Source organism: Magnolia sinica, chromosome 10 (assembly GCF_029962835.1).
Source record: "Magnolia sinica isolate HGM2019 chromosome 10, MsV1, whole genome shotgun sequence".
Taxonomy (NCBI): domain Eukaryota; kingdom Viridiplantae; phylum Streptophyta; class Magnoliopsida; order Magnoliales; family Magnoliaceae; genus Magnolia; species Magnolia sinica.
Window position 1 is genome coordinate 60,329,657 of NC_080582.1, and position 21,431 is coordinate 60,351,087.

General features: G+C 36.5%; 1 long non-coding RNA gene across 4 annotated transcripts in view; it reads left to right on the forward strand.

Annotated features, from left to right (window-relative positions):
• Positions 1-7,344: 7,344 nt before the first annotated feature.
• Positions 7,345-21,431, forward strand: part of LOC131216872 (uncharacterized) — a 76,672-nt gene continuing 62,585 nt past the window's right edge. For 3 of the 4 annotated variants that reach the window (XR_009157077.1, XR_009157076.1, XR_009157075.1), the window contains exons 1-3: positions 7,345-7,556; positions 7,970-8,062; positions 8,425-8,475. This is a non-coding gene — a long non-coding RNA (uncharacterized LOC131216872). The remainder of the gene's footprint in view (positions 7,557-7,969; positions 8,063-8,424; positions 8,476-21,431) is intronic. The other variant, XR_009157078.1, reaches the window with a different exon arrangement.

Consider the following 21,431-nt stretch of genomic DNA (forward strand, 5'->3'; position numbering starts at 1 on the left):
GTATATATGTCTTCCAGTATTTTAAATAGCTCTACTCAGTGTTTGTGTTGTTGACGATTTGTCGATATTATCGCCGATAATATCGGTGTCACTGCACTGGCGACACCGAAACCCCAAGTTTTCGTTTCTCTGCACAATATCGGTGAAATTTTCAGCGAGAACCCATTTTTTGGTGATTTCATTGATAAAAATGGGTTCTCGCCGAGAATATCGACGTGGTGTGGCTGAAATAAAGAAAGAAAAAAAAAACTTCAATTTCACGATTTTTGTACCTGATCGGAACTCGGAAGAAAAATCCCTTTGGTCTCGATCGACAACCCTGGTAGGTAAGAAAAACCTACAAATTTCTCCCTTTTTTCCAATTGGGATATCGATGTCGCAATTTCAGCGAAAAATATGAAATTTTGCCGGATTTCCCCTCGATTTGGGTCTGATTGAGAGTTTCGAAACCCTCGGTCAAAAACCCCTTAACAAGAAATCCTCTCGCTCTGATATTTTCGTGTTTAAAAAAAAAAAAAAAAAAAAAAAACCTCGAAGACGCGGTTGCGTATTGAGGAAGCGGATTGGCTGGTGTAACTCACACCACCTATATAGTTGCTATAGGTACGTGTCGTGCGAAGACGAGCACTAACGCTCCTCGAGCTCCGAGTTGTACGAATGGTTTAAAGGAGATCAAAGTTACATGGGCCCCACAGTGATGTATTTATTATATCTACACCGTTCATCTATTTTTAGATATCATTTTAGAACATTATGCAAAAGATGAATCATATCCAAAGATCATCTGTACCACACCATAAATAGCAGCGGAGATAATGATTTTCACTGTTAAACAATTTTTAGGGCCCACCGCCCGCCATAATGTTTATTTTACATCAAATCTGTTCATAAGGTCACAAATATGAGGAAAAACAAATTTCATATTGATCCAAAACTTCTTTGACCCCAAAAAGGGTTTCATTGGTAGACGTTCAATCCCCCACTGGTTTTTGCTGTGTGGTTCATTTGATAGTTAGATTTGTCTTATTTTTTGTCCCAAGCCTTAAGACGATCTCACCAAATGGATGGACGGTTTAGATATAACACATATATCATGGTGGGCCCAAGGAGCATTGACCAGTAGTACCTCTTTACTAGCAGTGTCAGTATGCAGTATGCATCCTGCGAATTGGCAAAGGGAAGCGGATTGGGTACAGCCCCGACAACACCTTAGCTCTGGGGCCCACCGTGATGTATGATTTTTCTCCATGCTGTCCATCCATTTTGAAAAATCATTTTATGTGATGAGCCCAAAAATGGGACAGATTGAATGCCCACATTAACCACTCCATAGGAAACAGTGGGGACCGACTGCCTACTGCTGAAAACCTCTCGGGGGCCACAAAAGTTTTGGATCGAGCTCATGTGTATGTTTTTCTCACGGTGTGGTCCACCTGAGATTTGGACCTACTTCATTATTGGGCCGTGCGCTCAAACGAGTTGGCAAAAAGGATGGACCGTGTAGATATACAACGCATACATTGAGGTGGGCCCATGGTCAGGGTCCCACCCATCCCTATCCTTGGAAAACTTGCTAGGTCCACTGTATTTTGTTAACCCTTTGAACCATGAATAAGGTGTCATAAACTCAGAGGAACAAAAAAAAATGGAAAAAAAAAAAAACACCAAAACTTATGTGGCCCACCATAAGTTTTCAATGGTCAATCACCATAGTTTCCTATGGTATGGTCCACATAAGATTGGGATCAACTTCATTTGTGGGATTGTGCATTAAAATGATCCAGAAAAATGGACGGACGGACATGGATATACAACAAATTAAAATGGGCTCCATTAAATGAAAACTTATTATGTAATGCATTCATTTTGTAATTTTTTAATTCCTAAATATGCAAATATGTATATTTAGGCATGTTCTGGAGTTTCACTGAAAAATTTCACTATTTTCTCCATGTTTCCCCCACGTTTTCCTGCATTTCTAGTTATCAGCGATAATGATATAATATCTTTATCCCCGGCCAGCGAAACTTGTAGCGATACCGACAACTTGAACACTGGCTCTACTATGTAGTGTGTAGCTTACGCTACGTAGCGTAGCATAGCCTCAACGATACGTAGCTCATGAAAATAGCTTAAGTCGCATGTAACCTATGCTACATCATAATTTGCATATGCTGCACGTTATGTAGATTACGTTACATGCTATGTAGCTCACATCATGTTTTCAATGATTTGTTATATTTTTCCTGATGCAGGACATGAAAATTAAATATGATATGCGAGATTTTAGGCTTAAGATCACGTTAGTTCAAAAACAATTACACAAATTCCATATCCCACATGAAAGTCCAAACATTCAATTAAGGGGAATCTATGCGGGTCCAGGCCTACACATGATAGGGCTGGATCAATAAAAATTATGAACCAAACGATACTCAAAGATAAGAAATAATCATCCACGCATGCATAGTAATTAGTCCCTAATTCAAGGGATTCAGAAATTCCAATTCGAGGAACCCTAGGGTAAGAAAACTGGCAAATAACTTAGGGAAAACGTAATCTAGGGCTAGAATTCATGAAAAACGGCTATGAGAGGATAAAAGAGGATAAAAACCTAAGCCAAAAGATGATCCCTCGTGTGGACAGTAATAATGGCCCAGACGGACGTACGTGTGATCCCGGCCACACGTGTGTGGGGCCCACTATTCAGAAAAAGGCCACCTTGTCCCTGGTCGGCCAGGGATGGTCTCTAAAACCTCCAAATCTCAGCTCGATCTGATGTACGGTTTGTGTGTGGTGCTCTGCCGAAGTTTCAGCTCGCCTGTGGGCCGAAATCTGGAAACCTGCTATAACGAAGAAATCTGATGCAACAAAAGGATGAATTCAAAGTATGGATGGTGGGGGGAGATGGAAAAAAAAAAAGCTAATGGAGGATAAGGGTGAATCGGGATTGATGTGACTTTGCACCACGATAGTTAGCCCTTTGAAAAGGGAGGGCTTCGCACCCACTTTTGAATTCTTCCACAACTCATAAAGAGAACAGAAAAATAAAGGAGGAATTTTTTTATTAACTTCAATGAATCAAAAGAACTACAAGGGGTGCCTATTTATAGGAAAAATTCTATACCCCAAAACTCGCACCATGTGCGGAACCTATTACTTGGCGATGAAGTAAACTAAAATAAAAACCAAACAGAGAAATCTAAAGCATTCACAATGTTCTAAATAATAACAATAAGCAAAACCTAAAATATGAAATCAATCCGACGAGTGGGCCACGATCATAAGATCACATGATGGGCTTTTCTTGATTATCGGGCCCAATCTTTTGAACCAAACTTCGTCTTTTAGGTAGGAGGCCCTCCCTGGACGTCGTCATCGAGACAGATCGATGGTGGGGCCCTCCTATTCCGTGCATACGGCGTAGGTGAGGCGGCGTGCGTGCGTGTAAGTGTGAGATGTCCCCATCATTTCCATTTCCAATAAAAATTAATACTTTTAGTAAAATAATATAAATAATAACATTAAATTAGTTTCATTGCTTTTTCTTTACCTTTATACTTAATTATTGCCCTTTCTTATTACTTTTGGTTGCATTTTGTTGCATTAAATATCTTGAAATTTTGTTAAATTTCATTATTAATCAATCTAATCTGGTATAGAATATCATGATATTGGCGCAACCAAGCGCCTTGATTAAAAATCTTGAAGTTGTGTGTAGCTTGTGTAGCTTATGCCTCACACTTCAAAGGGGTGAACGCAACCAAGCGCCTTGATTAAAAATCTTGAAGTTGTGTGTAGCTTGTGTAGCTTATGCCTCACACTTCAAAGGGGTGAACGCTATGCTTCACGCTATTTGCTATTTAAAACACTGAATAGGAAATGCTTTCAATGGGAGGTCAACAACGTCCTTGGCACTATTAAATGACACAAGGATGACCAATCGTCCATTTGGACTGTCCATTCCTTCATACATATAGGGGCAACCCATGGTGCAAAAAGAACACCAATTGGATGATTATAAACATCCAATTAATATATAGCATGGAATGAATAAAAGAGGCCCGGTAGCGGTGTTACTGCATTTTCTTTTCTTGGAGGTAGGTTATTCTAGTTTCTCCGTTGCATATTTTGGGCTATCTAGTGTTGTATTGTGTGAGGCCTGGTATTGTTGATATATTGGTGATGATCTGTGGGGGTTCTGAATGGATGGCGGTTGTATTGCTGATCACCATTTGAATGTTGTAAGATATCCTTGGCTATTTCTTGGTTGAATGTGGAACTTTACTGCATTTTTGTTCTCAATCATGCATTGTTGACCACCATTTGATGGGTTAGGATTTTCCCAATCTGTTCTATTAGCTATCCACCAAAGGCCGATCATATCAACAGTTCAGCTCACTGAAAGATGGACCCCACGTCTACCAACAATGGATTTAAGTAGCGATTTTGGATCGTGATTCACCTGGGGACTGAAACCTGACGACTTGCCCAACTTGGTCCGTTTTGGTCCTGTCTCAGTGTGCTGACTAATTTCATTTCAGTTTGAAAACTGATGTGACTCGGACAATGCCTGAGTCGTATTGGATGATTTTTTCAAACCATCGTGCCTACTAAGAATCCGAGCACCTGTACTAACTCTAGCCCGAGTAGTGTATATTAAAGAGATTGTTGTGAATTTGTAATCATGTCAATGGCTAGGTACCTCCATACTCATTTCCATATCATGGATATCCCGTAGTTATTGTTTTATATCCTCCAATCAACTCGATCTTTGGTCTTTGCCCCATTCACTACCACAATAGCTGACCGAACAGTTCAGATCTCATCCACAATTTTCCACATGTATACAGTACAGTGGCCCTTGCAGCATGAGATTTACCACATGTTCCATTTCATGCCATAAATGACTAAGTGTCAGTTAGTTAAAACTCTAGTAAGATCAGTCTTTTCATTGTGCGTTCATGATCAAATAGTCTCTTTTCATAATCATGTAATAGTCATAGCTTTTTTATTTTCTTAACCTATCACTCTATTTGTTCTTTGTGATTGATTATATCTTTAACATCTACTAGTTTCTGCTGATTGTATTAGGACCTATTTGTTAACACTGAAAATTTTTACGTAATGTGGAATCTGGAAAGCACTTGACGTTAAGTGTTGTTTGTTAAACAGTGAGATTGGTGAGTTCGAAAAATTGGGATGATAAACAATGAGATTGTTTCAAGGAAGCACCGAACAGCCTCCTGTTGGAAGAAAGATTCGGGGAAGTGGGTTTCTATGTTTTTTTATTTTGAATGGATTATTTCAATTTGACTTTTACTAGTTGGGCTATTGCTTTGTGTTTGTTTGTTTGCTCTCTCTCTCTCTCTCTCTCTCTCTCTCTCTCTCTCTCTCTCTCTCTCTCTCTCTCTCTCTCTTCTTGTCAAAGGGAAGGTTTGCTGAAGAAGAGGACAGTGGAAATTACTGAATTTTTTAAATCTGATTATGTTATGTGTTAGGCTTTTTTACTATTCTTGAGAAATGGGATCCTTTGTTTGTTTGGATCTTTGTTGCTGGCTAGGTTTATGAAGAGATGTGAATAGTCTTTAGAGTTGAATGTTTTGGCCTGGATTTCTTTGATTTGTTAGAATTCTTCAGAAAGTTGAGTCTATTAGAATTGGGTAGTATAGATGCTGAATATTTTGTTCAATTCAGTGAAATGTGTTTTTTTTTTTCTTTTTTTTTTTTGAATTTGCATATTACACGACATGTATCATTTGTTTTAATGGCATATGATAACTATTTATAGTGATAGAAAGAAATTGACTAAGAAATACTAGTTATACATGCAAGGTGTGTGATTTGATGAATGAATATAAAACATTGTGCTGTTGTGGATATGGGTGTCTTCAACCCTTACAATGCTTGGTTTTACGTATTTACCATTATATGCCATCTCTTTGTATGCATTCTTTTGTTTTTGCACTAGTATTTGCGATTTCTGGAAAGGCCTCTTGATCTAACTTGCAGACATGGTGTCATCGGCCAAAGGACTTCAACTGTAAGTAAATGCACTCATGGATTTTTAATTTTTTTATTTTATATTATTTTCCTTTTTTCATTTTGAATGCTTGGGTTTGAACTTCAAAGCCCTCATCCATCACTTTTGAAGACCAATCATTCATATCCTTACGAGTTCGATAGTTTCTATTTATTTGACGTACTCTTTTTTGTGGTGGCTTACCATACAATTTTGTCCGTTTAACATTGATTGCACACATTTCTTGTTATTGTTGTTGCGATCTTGCAAAAAAAAAAAAAAACCTCTCGAGTATTAGATTATCAAATATTATTGCAAGGATTCGTGGTCTTTAACAATCTCCTTTTTAGTTGTACTTCTAGAACCTTTAATGATGACCATGTTGAATGCTTATCTAAAACACTTGAGAGCATCAAATAAAATATTGCATATGACACATGATTGAAGGCTTCCCAAGCGGCCTTTCCTTGATTTGCCCAATCATCGGTTAGTTCCTTTGTTATGTTTTTAGGTTTTAGATTCAGACAATGTTCTCTTTTGGAAAGCCATTTTATGGAGTTTCATAACCATGTTGATGCTTATCTAAAAGACTAGAGCAACAAATTAAGTATTGTAGATGACACAAGATTGAAGACTTCCTAAGCAGTCTAGGGATGACCGTTTTTCCTTGATTTTGCCCAATCATCGGTTAGTTCCTATGTTATGTTTTTAGGTTTTAGATTCGGACAATATTCTCTTCTGGAAAGTCAATTTATGGAGTTTCATTACTTCTGAAAATTATTGAATGTTTTTTTTTTTTTTTCCAATCATGGGAACTTGGGAGGCTTTTGTTGCTTCATGGTTAAGTTTTTGTTTGCTCCATCTCTGCAATTAGGTATTTCGTTAGGCCTATCAGACCAATAGTGAAGATCTTGAACAAACTAAAATTTAATTTTGAACATATTTTATTCTTGTGGGAAAGAATGTTTTTCAACCTGACCTACATCGGAAGGTAGTTTCACAGCAATTGCAGTTCTGGGGATTCTAGCTCTATGCTCGGGAGGTAGATTTGATTGGTAGATCACACGGTAGTGATGGAGCTATACCGGGAACTTGTCTGCAATGAATAGATTTTGTAATTCCTTTTGAGTTCCTTCAACAAGTTAGTGATATTCTAGATCGTATTTCTTCAAGCTATATGTTTGCATAAGTGCTTTTAGGTTTTAATTGTGTTACACTAGTTCGGTGAAATTTTGGATTTGTTTCAAGTTGTGCTTGGTTTGGATTTGAAGTACCTTCTGGTTTTAAATTAAGCCAAGTTAGTGTCTATGTTATGGAAACAAACTTTATCTTGTAGCTAGAGCTTCGGATCTTTATGCATCTTGCAAACTGTCAGAGCATGTTGAATGCCTTCAAAGCTGGTGGGGATTTCCATTCAAGGATGGCAATGAATATGTATCCACCACATATTTGCAAGGCTGTAGAGGGAAAAGGGGTGTTGCTTGAATGGTAGCCTCAACCTGGGGAAGACAAACCTCCAGTTCCTCTATTAAAGGTAATTAATTATACAGAAAACTTCTCATTTCACTGATCTTATGAAAAGGAAAAAAAAAAAAGAGAGAGAAGACAATGAACCTAGGAATATAGAATTAATATGAAAGAATAAGACAATCATGAACAGTGCCTCATGAATTGCTAAAAGGTGATGAGGAAGTAACTCTTACATTGTAGTACTAGTTATAGGTCTCTTAAGTCCAACTTCAAGTAGGATAGTTGCAATCTCGAGCCACACTATACTAGACTAATAGTTATTGTCATATGAATTCAAATAGTCGATCCAAACACACCAGCAAAGTTTGAAAATATTCGTGAACATATTTTAACTATGTTATGCTTCTTAACCTGTTTCTTGGTAATGATTTTTATTTTTTATTTTTTTTAAATTATATATATGCGTGCTTATTTCAGGATGCCTTTGCTTTCGAGAGATGAAAAGCGAAAATGCTCAACTTCTCTATTGCATATGGGAAAACTCCTGTTGCGCTGGCCGGTGATTGTAAGGTATGCATGCTGTTATAAATTGTTGTAACAGGGGATAGATGAACATGTGGCTGCCTGTGGCCAGATTCTTTATACATATACATACATCCATACATACATATATATATGTATATATATATATATATATATATATATATATATATATATATATATATATGTATGTATGTATGTATGTATGTATGTATGTGTGTGTGTGTGTGTGTGTGTATAGTTTTTTTTTTTTTTAACCTGAAAATGAATGCTGGTTTGATGCAGCGTAGCCACTTTCAGGTCATCAACTGTTTGTCAAAGCAATTAGTTACAGTTCCTGTTGGTTTTTACTTTTCTTTTTTCTTTTTTCTTTTTTCTTTTTTATTTTCCAGTGGTGCTACCAAAGATCATGAAGGCAATGAGGTATGAAATAATTAACGAAGGTAAGGAAAACCACTTCACTTTTGAACTTTGGTTGCTATTTATTTTCCTTGTAGAAATTGTACCTTGCATTAGGAAGGAACATGTCTGGGTTTGAGTCCCAACCTGGGTTGGACTTGGGCCTAATATAGACCCATTGACAGGTCTAGCTCTAATTTAAAATGGGTTGGCCTTAGGCCTAAGTCAGGTTAGCTTATGTGTTAACAGACCCAACCTGCTTTTGAGGTGGGTTCAAGCCAAACTAATTGGGTAGTGGGTTGGGTTTGAGCTAGAAATTTGTCCATTTAAATAATGGGTTAGGTTGGGGTTGAACCTACCTAATGGGTTGTGCCAGATGACCCTACATAGGTTTCTAATGGGTTGAGCCAGATGAACTGGTTTGACTCGAGCCAAAACCCAAAACAAAATAAAGAACAAAAGTATGGATAAATTTATTGCCTGGACCGAAACTCAACATGATTTCTTCAGTCCAATTGATTGAACATGAGCTTGTTAAAATTGGGTCGGGTTCATAGGCCACGGCTTCGGGTACCCATTGGCATCCCTATTGACCTTAATATGGCCCCTATGATAAATGGGGTTGGATTTGGATAAGAGGCCAGTATTGACCCATTAAATTAGTGGGATGGTTGCTTTAGATTTTGACCTAACCTAAACTGGCCCAAATTTTAGTGGGTTAGGTTTAGAAAATTGTCCTAATGGGTTAGGCTTGGGTTGAACCCTACCTACCGACATAGGTTATTAATGGGTTGAGCCTTGACTCCACCCAAAACCCAAAACAAAATAAGAAGGAAAGTATTGATAAATTTATTGTTTGGACGCAACTCAACTTGAATTATTGGGTCTAATTGATTGAACTTGAGCTCATTAAAATTGGTTTGGGTTCATGGGTTGGGTTCATCGGGTACCCACGGCTTTGGGTACCCATTGGTGTCCTTATCAACTTTAATGCGACTTGTGTGATAAATAGGTCGAATTTGGATAGGGGGCCAGTATCGACCCATAAAATTAGTGGGTCGACTCCTTTTGATTTCAACCTAAATGGATCTGAATTTTAGTGGGTCAGGGCTAGGTCATTCTTAAATAGGTCGGGTATGAGGCAACCCTACCCGTTGGGCTTTTGGGAGCTTAGGCTTAAAATTCAAGCTCTTTTTTTAATGATTTGGACCATGTTTAATAGTATTACCCCCTAATTAGGGTTAGGAAGGGCAATTTTGTAATGATATATATATATATATATATATATATATATATATATATATATATATATATAGGAAAAGGTTCTATGCGGTCGAGCTCATGGGAACATCCCATAAGGTCGAGTTGTGTGGGCCCCACCGTGATGCGTGTCGACCATCAACACCGTGCATTTGATGGGTTGCCTTTAAATTATGGGTTATCCCAAAAATCAGCCGTATATGGAACTCAAGCGGGCCATACCATCTAAAATCATGTGAAGACATGCCAAAAACATATAAAAGTACTTGGTGGGGCGCACTTGAAATTTGCATGCATCTGAAACTTGTCGGTGGGCCCAACAAATGATTATGAATGTTTTAATGGAGGGTAACCCCTCTCAACTTTTGTATGTGGTGTGGCCCACACAAGTCATGGATTGACTTAATTTTTAAGCCCCAGGCCCACCATGGAATGGTGCATCTGACTGATGAAGTAGATGTTCGACACGCATCATACCATTGGCATTCGTTATGCAAGGCGTGGGTGGGCCTCACTGTGATGTTTATGTGAAATCCATCCCAACCATCAGGTCTATCATCTCATGTTAATGTTAGGTCTAGGATCCAAAACTCAACCCTATCCATGATTTAGGTGGACCACATGATTAGAAACAGGGTACATGGCAACACATCCTCCAAACTGTTTCCCATTGTGGGAGAATCATGTATAGGATTGATTTTTGGGTTATAGGGCTAAAGATTGGTGTGGCATCTAATGGTTGGAGTGGATTTCATATAATCATCACACTGGCCCTATAAAAATCAAGGATGGATGTATCTTTCAAATGTTTTCTTTGGTGTGGCCCATCTGAATAATAGATTAGGCTGTTTTTTTTTGGCCGGTGGCCACATCTAATGGTTAGAGTGGATATCACATATACATTGTTGTGTGCCCTTAAAAAAAATCAATGGTAGCCGACCAACTATTTTTAAACTTTCTGCCGATATATTTAAAAAAAAAAAAAAAGACTCACCCACCGTGACTTTTCATAGAACCTACCTTGTGGTGTATGTTGGGGCTACACGTTAGGCCCAGGATAAAAAATCAGTTTGACATGTGATACAAGTAGGCCACACCAAAGAAAACCATTGGGAGAGACATCCACCCTTGATTTTTAGAGGTCCCACCATGATTATGTGGACAATCTACACTAAAATTTAAGCCCAAGGCTAAAAGTCAAATATATGCTAAATTCAAATGGGCCACACCAAGGGAAACCAGTTAGAGGGTGGGCATCGCCCTGGGACGTTTGGACATTGTTTCCAATCATGTAGTCCACCTGTAATCATAGATTTGGCTGATTTTTGGGCCCTGGGCCTGGTGTGGTTGGTCGGGATGGATTTCGCATATCATCACGGTGGGACGCACCCTAGCCTCAAATGATAATTACTCAAATTAATTAATGGTTTAATTTATTAAAAACCTTTTCTTAAAAAGAAACTGTATTATTTTGTAAAATCCCCTTATTTTAATTAAGCTTGTGTGGTATATAATATGGTAACCGGCATGACCCGACATTGGGTTGGGCTTGGCCAGGATCTGTCGGGTTCGGTCTTGAGCTTGGGCTATACAAAACCAACCTGATAATACTTGGGTAGGGCTTGGGATGAGATCTTAGTTTGCTCAACCCGACCCGAACCCAGTCGATGTATAAGTTACTTATGAATTATAATTGAGTTCGATGACAACGCTCCCAAATAGATTGTGTGCTACATAGCACGATTTATTTATTTATTTATTTTAAGGTATGAGTTTAACTAGTTTGGACCACAGGTTATGGTCTGCCTAATGGGTAACTTGTAATTTATTAGCCAATGGGACCTCCAAGCTGTTCCCATAGTAAGCAATAATTTTCATGAAAATCATCCCTATCCACTCATCAAGTGGCCACACTTTTATTTTGTTAATTATCAATGGCTATGAACTGTTTTATATAGTATGGGTCACTTGCTGAGGTGATAAGATGTTCGTACTAGGTGATCCTCATGGTGGGGCCAATCTAATAGGAAGATTGGATTTCACAAGCACTTGACAGGTAGGAAGTTATCTACTGGGCGTACCTTAAATTGTGGTCCAACAGGTTGGACTTGCGAGATTCTCTTTTTTAATGTGTACCTCAAATGGAATGCCCACCCTTGATTTCTTAGGGTGCCACCATGATGTGTATGTGGATGAGTAGCTTATTAAAAAACTTTTTTAAATGTTTTTTTTTTAAGTACCTTTTGTTTTTTTTTAAGTACCTGTTGATGAGGTATTTTGTAAAATTTTCTTTCCTTTTCTAATTGAAGTTTGTGCTATATATAAAAGGGGCCTATCTATTCTGTTGGGCTTCTGGTCATAGCTTGCCTCTGGCCAAACTTTGGGCTATGGTATGAGGTCTAAGGGCTGGCTCGGGCTTAAAATGCATGCCACTTTTCAATTGGACTAGGCTTTGGATAATCTACATCCCAACCTAATGTGGTGGGCCCGCCTATGACTATTGAAAAGGAAATTATGTAATACAACTTAGGCCCTACTTCCAAATTGTCCAGCAATGGATCTTATATATATAGAGATATAGATATCATCATGGCGGGTCCTGTCAAAAATCAAGGTTCCACGTCAGTAAAGATTTATTTATTTATTGAATGTATGAGTTTAACCAGTTGAACTACAGGTTACAGTTCACCTAATTGGTAACTTTCTAATTTATTAAGTGAATGGGACCTTCAAGCAATTCCCCCATTATAAGCAACATTTTCCATGGAAGTCATCCCCATCCACTAATCAAGTTTGTTATATATCAATGGCTATTGGCTATGCACTGTTTTTTTTATAGGTGTGGGCCATAGGTGTGGGGTGACACACTTGGTGGTGATCAGGATGGATTTCACAGACCCATTCTAGCATCCAATGATAATTACTTAAATTAATTAATGGGGTAGCTCTTGGGCCAGGCTAGCTTGTCAAGCTCATGGGCTTATATCTCCTTTGGTCGGATTAGGTTGTGGTATCAGGCCCAAGGGTTGGGCTCGGGATTAAAATGCAGCCATGCCCAAATGCGGCTTGGCCCGCCTATAACTATTGGAATGGTACTCCCGTAATATTAAAAATTAAAAAAAAAAAAAGATAAAAAGAAAAAGAAATAAAGAAAGAAAACTTAGGGTATGTTTATAAATTGGTAGTGATGGAAAAGGTGGTGTTGGGTGGGGCCTACCAGATGCGTCATCCTATTTTAGATCCAAGAAACAAAAGTCTTCTCTATGGTTAATGTGGTCCACCTGAATCACAGATGGGGCTGACTTTTTAGGCTACTCGCTTAAGTGGTTTTTTTTTTTTTTTTTTGTAAAATTCAAAATTTTAGATCTAATACTACTTAGCTCAAAGATAAATTTAAGGAAATATGAAAGCTGCAAACATATGGAAGATATGGGCCACTCATCCATGTCTCTATCATGATCATTCCCCCTCTAAAATCAGTGAGCTGCACAAGTAGATAGAAATATAAACCGCGTAACCCATCTTGTTTTTTTCTGCTTTATTAGTTCATATCATACGCATGGTCCACCAGATTATGTGGACCAGTCTGATTTTTGGTCCAGGGTCCCAAGGGGAGAAATCATCGTAATTATGTTTGATCTATGTGGAGACTATAGTACGTGTAATTTAAACCTTCCATCTGGGCCTCAACATGTTAACCATACATCCCAAGAATCATCTTATCCCAAAACTCAGGTGGGGCATAACAAAGGGAGAAAGTCAAGCCTACAATATATATGTGTGGTTGGTACCCATTGTCCTAGTAGGGTGCATCTGATGAGTGGCATTCCATCTAGAAGTTTCCATGGTGGATCCCCTACCAATATTCCATTCAATTTACAGATTAGCCTAAAATTTTGGATATTTTACTATGAGGTGGACCTTATGCGAGCTTTCCACGATGTCGACCTGTGTGGGCTCCACTGTGATGTGCATTGGACATCCATAGTGTGTATTTGGTGGGTCCCTTATAGGTTATGGGACATCCCAAAAATCAATTGTATCCGGAACTCAATTGGGCTATATCATCTAAAATGGTGTGAAATCACACTTAAAATATCTAAAATTGGTGAGTTGCACTTCCAGTGGGCACTTTAGTTTTGGATATAGTTGGTGCAATTTAGAAATATCCAAAAGATTAGGCTTTATTTAGAAATAATCAAAATATTGGGCTGGGCATTATTTAGAAATAAATCAAAAGATAGTGCCTATTTTGAAATATTAAAAAGAGCTTATTTAGAAATAAATCAAAAAGGCAGAGCGTTAGTTAGAATTTATTCAAAAGATAGGACGTTATTTATAAATAGTCAAAAGATTGGGCATTATTTAGAAATATTTAAACGATAGAGCATTATTTGAAAATAATCAAAAGATAGGGTGTTATTTAGAAATATTAAAAAATAAGGTATTATTTGGAAATACTTTGTTTAGAATTTTTAAGATACTTTATAGTAATATAAAAAATAGGAAATAAATGAAAGGTAAGTTGCTAATTTGAAATATTCAAAAGATAAGGAGGTATCTAGAAACAATTAAAAGATAAGGTGTTATTTAGAAATATGGAAATATTTAGAAATATTATAAAGCTAGAGCTTATTTGAAAGGATTGAAAAGATGGGCCTATTTGGAAATATTTAAAAATAAGGTGTTATTTGAAATCAAATCATATTTTCCTATATTTAAATTATACCTTAAATTTTATGTGTTATTTGGAAATAAATCAAAGATAGGGTACTATTTAGAAATAAATCAAAAGGTAGAACTTAGTTGAAAATAATCAAAAGATAGGGTGTTATTTTGAAATAATCAAAATATTGGGACTTATTTAGAAATATTCAAAAATAGGGTATTGTTTGCAAATATTTAAAAGATAGATATTTAGAATTAATATAAAAGATAATATACTTTTTAGTTATATAAAAAATCAGATACTAATTTGAAATATTCAAAAGATGGAACTATTTAAAAATATTATCAATTTCTAAAGGTAGAGTTTATTTGAAAGTATTGAAAAAATTAAGCCTATTTAGAAATATTTAAAAGGTGTTATTTGGAAATAAATCAAAAAGTTTAAGGTGTAATTTAAATATAAGGATATAATAATACCAAATATATGTGTTATTTGGAAATAAATCAAAAGATAGAGATACTATTTAGAAATATTCAAAAGAATCAAAAGATAGGGTGTTATTTGGAAAAATAATCAAAAGAGTGGGCTTATATGGAAATAATAAAAAGATAAGGCATTATTTGAAAATAATCAAAAGAACGGGTAAATCAAAAGATAAATGACTTTTTGAAATATCCAAAAGATTAGCATTATTTAGAAATAAATAAAAAAACAAGTGGAGCATTAGTTAGAAATAATCAAAAGATAGGGCTTTTTTTTGTAAATAATCAAAACATTGGGCATTATTTAGAATTATTTTAGAATCAAGATGCTTTTTAGTAATATAAAAAATAGTAAATAAACGAAAGGTAATGTGCTAATTTGAAATATTTAAAAGACAAGGACTCTTTATAAATAATTAAAAGATAAGGGTACTATTTACAATTAAGTAAAAGATGGCGAAATATTTAGAAATATTATAAAAGTAGAGCTTATTTGGAAGTATTGAAAAGATTGAGCCTAATTGGAAATATTTCAAAATAGGTTGTTATTTGGAAACAAATAAAAAAAGTTAAGGTATAAATATAGGGAAAGGTAGGTGTTATTTGAAAATAAATCAAAAGATAGGGCGTTATTTGGAATTAATCAAAAGATTAAGATTATTTGGAAATAATAAAAAAATTGGGCATAATTTAGAAATATTAAAAAAGTTTAGGTACTATTTAGAAATAAATCAAAAGATAGTGCCTGTTTTGAAATATTCAAAAAATTGGCATTATTTAGAAACAAATCAAAAGGCAGAGCGTTAGTTAGAAATATATAAAAGATATTATTTGGAACTAATCAAAAGATAGGGTGTTATTTGTAAATAATCAAAAGATAGGGCGTTATTTAGAAATATTCAAATAGGATATTGTTTGGAAATATTTAAAAGTTAGATATTTAGAATTATCAAGATACTTTTTAGTAATATAAAAAAATAGGAAATAAATAAAAGGTAAGGGCTAATTTGTAATATTCAAAAGATAAATAGCTATCTACGAATAATTAAAAGGTAGAAGTACTATTTAGAATTAAGCAAAAGATAGGATAATATTTAGAAATACTATAAAGTTAGAACCTATTTGGAAGTATCAAAAAGATTGAGCCAATTTGGAAATATTTAAAAATAGGAAACAAATAAAAAATGTTAAGGTATAATTTAAATATAAGGAAATATATGTGTTATTGGAAAATAAATCAAAAGATAGGTTCGAATATCCATAGGTGGTGAAATCCCACCACGACATGAGTGTGTGGGTGTGTAAAAATAAAAAAATCAAAAATCAAAAGATAGAGGTACTATTTAGAAATATTTAAAAGATTGACATTATTTAGAAATAAATCAAAAGGGAGAGCTTAGTTAGGAATAATCAAAAGTGTTATTTTGAAATATTTAAAAGATTGGGAGTTATTTAGAAATATTAAAAAATATGGTATTATTTAGAAATATTTAAAAGATGGATATTTAGAAATAATCTAAAAGATAAGATATTTTTTAATTATATAAAAATATGAAATAAATGAAAGATAAGGTGCTAATTTGAAATATTCAAATGATAAGGTCTATCTTATAATAATTAAAAGATAGGAGTATTATTTTGAAATAAGCAAAAGATAGGGAACTATTTAGAAATATTATAAATTTCTAAAGGTAGAGCTTATCCAGAAGTATTGAAAAAATTAGGCCTATTTGGAAATATTTAAAAGTAGTGTGTTATTTGGAAACAAATAAAAATAAGGATATAATAATACTAAATATAAGTGTTATTTGAAAATAAATCAAAAGATAGAGGTACTATTTAGAAATATTGATTTGGAAAAAAATGAAAGGCTGCTAAGTACCAGGAGCCTATTTTCCCAAAATTAGGTTAAGAGCTACAGAATCTTAAAACAAATGAAATGTAATTCTAACCATCAATTTAATATAACCCAGTGGTATTTCAAGAAAGAAAGTGTCCATGAGTCAAATGTTAGTATTATTCACCCAATTTGATTTTTTCTGTGACTCAGAAACAATGAGTTACGTAAGTGCAATGTTGAAGTGCCTGTGTATCAAGCATCATTGTCTACCAAAGCTTCAAATAGCTGCCCATTATGCTGCCTAAGTTTCTATCGGAGATAAAGTAATTATTTGATACTTTGGAATTTGTGGTTCTTGAGACCCAACCAATCCCCACCAAGTCTTGTATGATGTGTGGTGGTGTCAACATCTTTCCGTGAAATCTATTGTTTCATAAGCATGGGACTTTGAGTCATTGAAGGCTAGTGTAAAAGAAGGTTATTTTCATGAATCTAAGGACTTCCTTTATGGGTCCGCCAACTCAATCTCTCTTCTTTGTAGAGCTGTCGTATTCTTAGGCCATGGATATAATGGATATAAAAGGAAAATACAATTTCAAGATTGGTATTGGGCAGACACTAAGGGCAGCAACATCACTGTTGGATAGGAAAAAAAAAAAAAAATCATAAAAATCATGAAGTACTACTATTTTAAATAATCATTCCTATCATCCAATTTTCTCATGAAAACCTCTCTATATCGTTGACTATCATATAATTTTCTTATGGGAAGCTCTCCTTTACACTAGTGTGACCATCCTAGCTACCACTAGCAATGTAAGGGCCTACATGGCATGGCTTGCCTAAGACTAGAATCGACCACACACTTGGACCTTTTGCATGTGACATAATATAATAAAATGGATGATCGGTAAGGATATATTATGTACATTAGAGTTGGGCATGTCTGACCCAATCCGGTGGATCCGACCTGATCCGACCCGATTTGAACCGAACCGACAGCTTGGATCGGTGCGGATCGAGTTGGGCCATTCAGATCCGAATGTTTTTCGGATCGGGTTCGGATCATGGTTAATTCAGACCAATTCGATCCGAAACCTGATCTGAATGGATCCAATCCGACTAGATCCAGAGCGGATAAACCACATGCATTCACGGGGACGATGATATCATACAGTCATACTATTACATTCGGCAAGAGAAAGAGAGCTTTCATTTTCAATAAGAGAAAGAGCTTCCATGAGAGATGAAGCTTTCGTGAGAGAGAGACCTGTATTCAGAGGGAACAAATTGACAACTCCACCTGCCACCTGCCCTATGGCTAGTGGTGAGTGCTCTGTGGGCCCCACCATGATATATGTGTTTTATCCATTCCGTTCATCCATTGTTGAAGATCATTATAGGTCTTGATCCCAAAAATGAGAGGGATATAAATCTCAAGTCGATCACACCATGGGAAAACAATAATGATTGGATATCCATCATTAAAATCCTCCTAAGGCCCACTGTACTATTTATTTGAAATCCAATCTATTGGTTAGGTCATACATGCCCAAATGAAGGGAATAAACAAAGATCAGCTTGATTCAAAACTTTTGTGGCCCCTAAAAGGTTTTTAATGGTTGACGCTCATTGAACACTGTTTCCTTTAATGTGGTCCACTTGATATTGGGATATACCTGATTTTTGGTTTCTTAAGATAAAATGATATGGAGAAATAGATGGATGGAATGGATGAAACACATACGTCATGGTGGGGTCCACAAAGCACTGAGTTGTTGTAAAGCTATAGGTACGTGTACGGTGTAGCTATAGCTGTAGCTATCAGTATTAGTCAGCATTTCAGTGAGATTTTAGTGCGACCAACTCTCCTCGAGCTCCAAGTTGTACAAATGGTCAAAGGAGATCAAAGTTATATGGCCCCACAGTGATGTATTTATTATATCTACACCGTTCATATAATTTTAGAGATCATTATAGAGCATTATCCAAAAAATGAATAATATCCAAAGATCATCTGGACCACACTACAAATAGCAGCAGAGATAATGATTTTCACCGTTAAACAATTCGTGTGGTACACTTGATAGTTAGATCTTTCTTATTTTTTTGTCTCAATCCTTAAGACGAGCTTGCCAAATGAATGGACGGTTTGGATATAACACATACCCCATGATTAGACCCATAGAACTTGCTAACGACCATATAACAAAGTGCACCTAAGTATGCACTTTCGTGCCGTGCACGTCAAGCTTACGCCTCGAGCTCTGAGTTGTATGAACGGTTCAAAGGAGATCAAAGTTATATGGGCTCCACAATGATGTATTTATTATCTCTACACCGTTCATATATTTTTAGAGATCATTTTAGAGCATTTGAAGAAAAAATAATCACATCTAAAGTTCAAATGGACCAAACCGAAAATAGCAGCGAGGATATTCGAACCTTGCCCATTCCGATCTGATCAGTTTTCTTGACCGAGTTGGACTCGGATCGGATCAGGCCATGTACAGTTCAAATCGGATCGAGTCAGGTGACCCGGACTCGGTCCCGGATCGGATCGAGTTCGGGTTGGGTCGTTGAGATTTAGGATCGAATCGGGTTGGACCCAATCCGATCCGACTCGGTCAGATGCCCAACTCTAATATACATCAAGGTGGATCCTATTTGGGATGACTTAAACAAACACATGTGCCATGTGGGGTCCACAATAGGCCCTATAGACAAGTTGGGTGGCATGGGTGACAACAAACATTACAATAGACTTGTGAAAGTTTTCAATGGTAGGTACTCAATCCCCACTATTTCCTTTGGTGTGGCCCACTTGAGGGTCTGATCGCCCTTACCTATAGGCTCATGACCTAAAACAATATGGAAACATAGATGGACAATATAGATGAAACATATATGTCATGGTGGGTCCTGCTATTAGTTGGGGCAGTGTGAACAAAATACAAACATCACAGTGGTCCTGTTGTTGTATGGGCAGCGTGGATAAAATACAAACATTAAGATTGGCGTTCTTGTGGCCCCAACCGTTTGGGGCCAAGTTAATATTTGGTTTTCCCCTTCAATCACGCATGTGTGACTTATGAACAGGTTAGATGGAAAATAAACATTATGGATGGGCCTTGAGAAGGTTTCAACGGTGGACACCATTGTCCCACTGATTCCTATGGTGTGGATCACCTAAGGTCCAGACCTGTCTCATCTTTGGGCCTATGACCAAAATCATCTGGCGAAGAGAAGTGGACGGTGTGGATTAAACACACGGGTGCCAAGGGGGAGTAGATTGTGTGGTGATTAACTCACTAGGCTTAGTGTAATGAGTACACTTTGTGAGGTCCACCATAATTTATGTATTTTATCCTCTATGTCCATCCATTTTATCAGATAATTTTAGTGCTTAAGACAAAAAATGAAGCATAAACAATGTTCAAATGGACCACACCATAGGAAACAGTTGAATTGAACGTCTACCATTGTTGAAAATTTCTTGGGAGCCACATAAGCTTTGGATCAATATTATATTTGTGTTTTCTCTTCATCCATGTCTATATGATCTTATGAATAGGTTGGATGAAAAATAAACATCATTGAGGGGACTAGCAAGGTTTCAACGGTGGAAATCATTATCCCCACTGTTTCTGTGGTATGATCTACTTGATCTTTAGATATGCTTCAATTTTGGTCTCAACCCCTTAAATTAGATGAAAAAACGGATGTACAGCATGGATAGGTCACATACATTCATGGTGGGCCCAACTGAGTTTACCCGGTACATTAAGAGGGTACTGAGTAACTCACTCAGCAGTCTAATTTTGTGACAAGGCACTTGTGTGGCCCACTGATGTGGCCTTCACAGGTTTTTGGATCAACCTGACATTTTTGTTATCCCTTCAGTTCCATGAGACCTTGTTGGTTGGTCGGATGGTAGATAAACACTGAGGGGGTATCATGAAGGTTTCAATGGTGGACGTCATGTCCTCACTATTTTTTGTGGTGTGGTCCAGCTAAGATTTGGCCCAGCCTTATTTTTAGGACTAAGATCTAAAATAAGCTCCATAGGCAAATGGACGATGTGGATTAATTATATAGATCATGGTGGGTCGCACAAGTGGGCCTACCTTGGCTGGGGTTTCAAAGAAGGACGCTGATTGCGTATTGATAGTGTCAGTAGGCAGGTGGCTACTGATCCAAATCTCGAGTCGATCACACCACAAGAAAACAATGCCGACCATTAAAAACTTCCCCGGCTCACTTTAATGTTTATTTGTCGTCTAATCTGTTGATCTAGTTATGCACACCTAGATATATATAAAACACAAATATCAGAATAATCCAAAACTTTTATGGCCATTAAATTTTATTTTTTTTAATGGTGAGTGTTCAATCACCACTCTTTTCTATGATGTGGCTCGTATGAGATTTTTATGTCCTCATTTTTTGCTCCATGCCATAACATAATCCGGAAAAAATGGATGAAAGGTGTGGATAATATACATACATTGTTATGGGCCCACAGAGCACTGTCAGTATCCACCTCGCTACTGGAGACGGATTAGCTACTCCCCCTGACACCAGCCCTATGGCTGATGGTTGGTGCTCTGTGGGGGCCACCATGATGTAGGTGTTTCATCTATTCCATTCATCTATTTTTAAAGATCGTTTTAGGGCTTTATACAAAAAATTATAGGAATAAAAATCTCATGTGGACCACACCAGAGTTAAAAAATAATGATTGGATAT